Here is a 6,341-nt window from a genome sequence, read left to right as displayed (position 1 = left end):
ATCCCATTACCAAGTTCAGTCATACCAAAAAAAAAAAAATCTCTTACATCAAGCATGGTTCAATTCTTTATGATTATGAAGCTACCAAAATAAAAAATCGAAGAATAAATCAAGTTTGTACTTCTTCGTCTAGTTATGTAATTTAATCAATTAAATTACAAGTGAAACAAATTACAATCGCAAGTTGAATTGATTTGAAATTCAATTGATGTCTAAGAAAATTTATGAAATATCTTAAAAGTTTCATAAGGATTATCATTTAAATTTCTTCACAAGTAAAGAAAAGCAATAAGAAAAACAAATTGATCTTTATTGCTAATTCGAAATACGTTACAATATGAAAGAAAATTTTAAAAAAGTAATCAAATCAAGACTTCTACTTAAAATTCTTTTAGTTCTTCTTGAAAAGATTCTAACATATTCTCTAACAATTTTAAAGAATTAATTTTACTTTCACTTTAAATAAGAGAAGACCTGATAAAAGCCATCTCTCCATTAATCTTGAAAATATTAGCTTCCCTTGTTTGCACCTCTTCTTTATTTATTTAGGAGAAGATTCAATTTCATCCTTCTTAAAATACAAAGCTTCTATTTCATCTTCAAGATTTGCTTTCAAAAATAGAGAAAACCCCATTTGAAAATCCTAGAAATCTCTACTAGAAAAATTCTAAAAGCCCTGCAAAAGAAAAATTCTACTTTACTAGCTGGCGAAATACCACAACAAAAACCACAGAAACCTTTCTAAAAACCCTTATTTCACCTCTTCTAGCAACCGGTAAAACACCCAAAACCCTTATTTCACCTCTTCTAGCAACCGGTAAAACACCCAAAGGAAATCACAAAGAGAAAATGAAAACAAAGTCATAGAAGCGAAAGGAAAAGAGTTTTGGGCTTGGGGAGGAAAGTCTCGAAACTTTTGGGGTTTGAAACGTGTGGAGTGCTGTTGGTGTGGAGGATCTACCGTTCAACGGTGAGGTGGAGCAGCAGACAGAGGGGGAAAGGAAGGATAAAAGCTTTGGTTAGAGGGAGGGAGGAATGGGGCGGCCCTTAGAGAGAGAAAGTGAAAATGAAACTTGAAGAGGGAGGGAAAAAAAAAGGAAGACTAAAGAGCTAGGTTGGGGTTAGATCAAACGGCATCGTTCTGGGGTGTTTTCGGCAGCTGTATAAGCACCAAACGGTGCGTTTCAGCCAATCTACTTTGGGTTCCTGGAGCAGATCAACAGACCTCTTTCTCCAAAGCCCGATTACCTTGGACCAAGCAGAGTCCAAGCTAAGTATAATCTCCATTTTTGTATGAATTGGGTTGCTAGTTTGGGATTATTTTTGCAATCTTTGGGCTGTTGTGTGGGCATTGTTTAATGAGTTTCCTTTACGGGTCTTGGCATGGTTTTAGCCCGAATTTAGCCTTGAAAAATAAAGAAATGAAAGGAACCATTTTATATGAAATATAGAATATAACAATTAAAATAGTTAGTTATAAAATACCTTTCACTGTAATAAAAATTAAAAAATATGGGATAGTTAGTCATGAAATATATTTAGGTAGAAAAATAAAATTATAAAAGTATAAAAATTAAGTGCTAAAAAAATACATATTTAAGTAGAATAAGAGTTATAAGAGGATAAAAACAATTACATTTAGATAGAATAGAAAATATAAAAATTATAGAAAGATAAAATATCTGTTCATATGCAATATGTTTGGGTGGAATAATAATAATAATAATAATACACATATAGGAAGTAAATAATATTCATAATTATTTAAAATAATGGTAATATTAATGATTAGGAAAGTAGAATATTTAGGTAAAGAAATATGTAGCACTAATAGTGAGGATAATATCCTATTACTTGGACAAGACCGATGATGGAATATTTATTTAGAATGCTTGAAGTCGCAATTTCGAATAAATTTTTCTAGGTTATAGATTTCGATTAGGACCCCACTAGTAAGATGGGAAGGTTTTAATTTTGAGTCTCGACATTTACGATCTTAAGTAAATGAAAAATGAGTTAACTTAATTACCAATTAAACAAAATATATAAATAAAAAATAAAAAATAATGATAATAATAAATGCAAGAGAACAATGGCATATATATACTTAAAGCTTCAAAAAAATATATAGTATGGTGAAGTATAGGGATACTCATGATAATAAATAAATAAATAATGATAACAAAACTTTTTTCAAGATGCTAAGATTATAATAATAATGAATATAAAAAATAATCCATAATGGATATAGAGGATTGTAGCACGTTACGCAAAATTATTGCATTATTAAATGTTATGGCATATAGATGTATTATGCGCATAAATCGAATCCCTGATAATAGCACATTTCAAGAGAACTTGTGAAAGTGAGTTCTTTTAGAAAACTTTTTAAATGAAAGGTTAATTTCGAGTCGCACCAGTACAATGGAAGGGCTTGAAGAATGTTATTAATAAAAAGCTTTTACTTGTAGTATGATCCACATTCATAAAAATATTATTTTTTACTTACCAACTACTATCCTAATGATGGGATTTACTCGTTACCTTTACAAAAGCGAGTTTCCTGAGTACTTTTCTAGGTGACAGAATATCTTAGGATCTCACTAGTATGATGGGCGGATTCAGGAAATAATCTCAATAAAAAATTTTCGTTTGGCATTACTTGAATTTTATGTGATGTATTTCGTAGCTGCATTATGTGCATGTCTAACCCATAAAACTGAATAATATATTTTAATTTGTTAACAAAATAAAGAATAAAATAAATAAATAATAATTAGAGAAACATAAGAATAAAATTAATAGTTTAAGTGATAATAGGATAAAATATAATTAACGGTTTAAGAAGACATTTTAATAAAGACAATATTAATTAGTTTAAGTTATTTAAAGAATTACTCCTTTCATCTTATTTTCTTTGTTTATTTTTCTCTTCTTTTTTAAAAAATGTCCTAAAACGAAGTTCTTTTTCATTTTAGAAAACTTAATATTCTTATTTTTCTATAATTTAAATTGAGTTTCAATCTTTTTATTTTTGACATTAAAAAGTGGAGTAAATTAATATTATAAAAGATTTTGAATTTACAATATGAAATACACAAAAGAGACAACATTTTCTTAATATACATAAAAGTCAATAGCAAACAAACAATAAAGATGAAAGGCCTAAGGAAATTAAATTTTTCTTGACACAAAAATGAAGTACGAAAGGAAAGTAACATGAAAGCATGTATTTCTCTTGTTGATCAAGGAGAGAAAAAAAAAGTGTTTTTTGAGGCGAATCACTTATATATATCCCATTGTTTGCATAACTTTATCAGCTTTTTGTAAACAGGCGTAAGTATATTTGTCTTGTATCCCTTTTATAAGTCCAAAATCTAGACTACATATCCTGTACTTATTTATTAAGGCTTTAAATGAGTAAAATTGGGTAGTCCTAACTTTAATAATAATTTTTTATTAAGATTTTAAGAGAGTAAAATCTCGTAGTCCTACTCTAATAATAATAATTATTTATTAAGACTTTATCAGAGTGAAACTTGATAGTATATACGTGGAATGTATACCATAAACCGTTTTTAAATCCTTAGGGTCGGTTTTCTTTTTCTTCAATAATGCATGGATCAGTACTTTGTTTCTGACACCTGCCAGTACTTCCACGACTCATTGATTTTACATAAATTGAAGGGTATTCTAATTCATTAATGTTTCAATAAACAATGTCCAATTTTTCTCCAATTTATTTTCAAAAATTTTTCATAAAAGGTATAACAGGAGCCGGATAGAACCCTTTAAATTTTAAACTATAATTTTATTTTATTTTTAAAATAACTATTTTTTCATGTTATTAAAAAATGATTAATTTTTATTTTAAATTAAATCATTAATTTAATTTATAATTTTTTATAATTATTTTAATCACTTTTCATATAAAATCTAAAAACTAAGGCTTGGAGCTCAAACCAAGCAATCCAAATAACATTCTTGAATAGAAAATAGCGTATGTTTTGTTCTGATCATGTTGTGGTGATTTGGTAATTGAAGTAAATCCCTCTGGCCTATAGATTTGAGGATCCAGTTAATCGTATTGATGACAGTGTCCGCGAGGAGAATACTATCTCCACATAGCTGTGATTGATCCATCATCCGAATTTGTCGGCCCAAGTCCAAACCCAACAACCAACATCACTGGCGTTCCATTTACTTCTGCTGCTCCTTTAATCACCACCGTCCGTACCTTTCCTTCACCTAAATGTCTGATGTTACTTGTGCTAAGGTGAGAGGTTTTGAAAGCCGCCAAAATACGTCAGAGAATAAGATACACCACTTCTGTTTATTAGCAGAACTTGATTTTCTATAACTGTAATGATCTATAAATATAAATTTAATTAATATTTATAAATTTTAAATAAAAAAAAGTTAAAAAATATAATTTAAGTAAAGTAATTTGAAATGGGTTTATTTTTCTCATTCTCATTAATTGAATTAACCGAATGAATTATTTGTTTCTCTTATTCATTATTTAATTTTTAAAGATAAATTTTGCTTAATCATTAATTAGGAACAATTTTGTCTGATTTATTTAAAAAAAATCCTCACTTTAATAAGGGTCTTTCAATTGTAACCCTTCGTATAAAGTTCTAATCACGTTCTTGGATTTCAAAACAGTTAAATAAAATGGTAGAGGTTATGAGATAAGAGAAGCGGTTCCTATTGTATAAGTTAAGATAATTCAATGAACTTTTATATACCGAAGAGAAAGACAATGGAAAATGCATATATAAGCATAACTGTCAGTCAAAACCATCAATACCATTGATCCCAATGGTGACCAGGCAGAGATAAATACTCTCTTGTCATCGAACAACAAAAAATCCTTCACCACAAGACAAAATAGTAATAATTTTTCCAATACGAATAAACTTGGTAACAAAGAGCTAGCAAGTAAGAAAAGGGTAAGGAGACACCTAAGAGACGCAACAAAATGACTATTGATTTTAAGGGCCTTTTCATGAGGGCTTTGGGGGCCATTATCATGTCTTCCCAATGCAAGGAGGTGGGTGAATCCATCATCACCCCTCAAAGCCCTTAAACCCGTAATAGCTAGCAGATGATTCTTTGCATTCATGGTTGGCCTGTCAGTGTCCTTTTCCGCATCAAAAAATTTAATCAAAACCCTGTCTTCCTTTTCTCTCATGATCTGGAGGGAGGGGACATCACGCTGATGCTAACATCACCTCATATAAAAGCCAAAGCCATGCTCGTAGCAGGGTCCCACACTAGACCTAAATTATGGGTTACAACATGGGATTAGATTTCGACAAGTGGCAAAAGGACTGGATAAATTGGTGAAAATGAGCAGCATCTAGGAGATATTTGTTTTTTTTTTTTATATCATGGCAGGGTTGAAAACCATTTTTTTTTTCCCAACTGGAAGAAGGATTTGGATGGTGATGGAGGTGATGATGAGTGCGCCTGCGCAGCACGCCCCCTCCTCTTCATCTTTTCAAGCAAAGAGAATATGATGATGGCTCCAACTGCACGCCCTTCTGTTCTCTCTCTCTTTTTCTCTCTTCCTCCAACCAAGATTTTGCACACATTTTCTCGACAAAAGAATAACCAGAATTTTCGGCAATTGTCACCTCCCACACTATGATGATAATCATGCTGTTTTATCCTTTTCCCTTCACCTCTCTAAGGGGTTCCATTTTTCTTTCCACCATCATTATCCAACATGCATTGCATGCTATCCTCCTAATTAAGTCTTGGCCGCTGAGAGAGAGCTGACCTTATACAGGATATATATATATCCCCGGACATGACTTATCCAAGGTATAATATATTGCCTCGTCAAACTCAACTCAATCTTCTCAATATAAAAAGTAGTTTGGTAGATTACATGAATCTTTTTTGTTACTTAGTATTGTTTTGCCTGATATGATTTGAGATGTATCTTTATAGACGCTTACGCTCCAACATTAGGAAAAGTTGGAAAAAAAAAGGTAAAGGCGGGAATTTTCTTTTTGTTTTATTATTATTATTATTACAAGAAGAAAGCATTATCTATCTGAGTTATCAATCTAGGTGCGTGTGGATGCAAATAAAATATAAATAAAACTCTAATTAATATGAAATTATTTTGTCCACATGTAAATTCTTTAAATAAAAAAGGGAATAATAAATTTCCAAATCAACGAAAAAGAAAAAGTGAGTGCCAATATAGTTATCCAAATATCCTTTGCTTTATTATCTTGCAAGTATATTTCTGGAAGAATTTAATGTCCATTCATACACGTAAAACATTAAAACCACAAACTAATTCTCTGGAATATATACATGCA

This window comes from Theobroma umbraticum, unplaced genomic scaffold (genome assembly GCF_002168275.2).
Source record: "Theobroma umbraticum cultivar Fairchild unplaced genomic scaffold, ASM216827v3 scaffold_130.0, whole genome shotgun sequence".
NCBI lineage: Eukaryota > Viridiplantae > Streptophyta > Magnoliopsida > Malvales > Malvaceae > Theobroma > Theobroma umbraticum.
This window is presented reverse-complemented; position numbering follows the sequence as displayed.